The following is a 1,443-nucleotide window of genomic DNA, read 5'->3' as shown; positions in this document are numbered from 1 at the left end:
TGACCCAAATGTATTTATTTACAGTATGGTATGAAACCTTTGAAAGCAGGCAGCTGTCATACAAGATCTTTTATTATAGATGGAGGAGGGTCAGTTGAGGTCCACCGGGACACAAACAAGGACCAAGAGAAGGAAGAAAAAAATTCACAAGTTTATCTTTGTCCTCTAGAATAATAGAAGACAGACAATACTATAGTCTGTAGACACCCACCCTGCCTATTGTAGTAGTGAGTCACTACTAGGGACTGACCAAGAGGTGCAGTGGTCTTTAGTTGAATAAAAATAAATAGAATTGTCTAACGAGGCTCATATTTATAATATATTTATATTTATGTAATTAATATTATCACAAAAAAAAATATTGAGAGGAAATTAGTTAGGAAGTGGTTTAATATAATGAAAATAGCACCAGATATCTTGATATATCATCAACAATATATATATAGAATATATTTGTATAATATACTGACCTTTCAGACACTTAAAGGACTAAACAAAAATAGATACTGATCCAAGACCAGCTCATAAGCTTCAATTCACTGGCCAATGGTTACATGAGAGTTATTGTTGTCCACTCCTTTATCTCCAAATACAGATCTTCCTTTTTTGATCAGTGTCCTTTGTTTTCTTGCTCTTGCCTTATAGGGTGCCTGGGTGTCAAAGCTCAGCCTCCTGGATGTATATAAAGAGGGGTTCAAAAAGAGGAGTAACTCCAGGAACACAGCATCAACAGGTAAGTATGCATACATTTAAATATGCTAATTATATCACACATTGGCAATACTATTAATGAAAAAAAAAATTTTTTTTTAGAGACCCACCTCACCAAATCCATCAAAGGGGAGAGGAAGACGAAACAAGTAAATAGCTCAATCCTCTTTGTTTTTTAAAATAAAATGAATTTATTAAAATTAATAGGCTCCATATTAATGCTGCTGGTAGTTTATGACTGACTTTGTTAAATAAAAAGCAAATAAAGACATTTGATAGAAAGTACTTACATAGTAAAATGTTTGTTATATAGTGAAGGATTTCTTCTACTTCACTACAATAATGTTGATGTTCTGTAATTATTTTCTATGTATTCAAATTGCATTAATCATAATCTTAGAATAAGTAACCATATGCTTTTACAAGTGCTACTTCAGGCACCATCAGGGCGCTTTCATATCATATAATTTTATGCTTTTTGGTTCATAGCTGTCAAGATGAGTGGCGACGCCCTTATGGCAGAGTTTGGGGCTGCTGCTACCTTCCTGAGAAAGACAGACAAGGAGCGTCTGGAGGCCCAGACTCGCCCCTTTGACATAAAGAGGCAGTGTTTTGTACCGGACCCTGATGTGGAGTATGTTAAAGCCACAGTCACCAGTAGAGATGGCGACAAAGTCACCGTTGACACTGAGTTTGGAAAAGTAAGTATGTCAGATATTTACACTGACTAAT

General features: G+C 35.2%; 1 protein-coding gene and 1 long non-coding RNA gene across 2 annotated transcripts in view; one reads left to right on the top strand and one right to left on the bottom strand.

Annotated features, from left to right (window-relative positions):
• pip5k1ba (phosphatidylinositol-4-phosphate 5-kinase, type I, beta a) overlaps nt 1-1,443 on the bottom strand; it is a 22,338-nt gene that overhangs the window by 10,282 nt on the left and 10,613 nt on the right. The window lies entirely within an intron of this gene.
• Nucleotides 640-1,410, top strand: LOC118332205. The gene is made up of 3 exons (XR_004796926.1): nt 640-733; nt 814-860; nt 1,201-1,410. It is a non-coding gene; the product is annotated as an uncharacterized LOC118332205 (long non-coding RNA).

This window comes from Morone saxatilis, unplaced genomic scaffold, assembly GCF_004916995.1.
Source record: "Morone saxatilis isolate NCDOM2014 unplaced genomic scaffold, NCSU_SB_2.0 Contig21, whole genome shotgun sequence".
Lineage (NCBI taxonomy): Eukaryota > Metazoa > Chordata > Actinopteri > Moronidae > Morone > Morone saxatilis.
The sequence above is the reverse complement of the archived record's forward strand: the minus strand, read 5'-3'. Positions and strand labels throughout refer to the sequence as shown.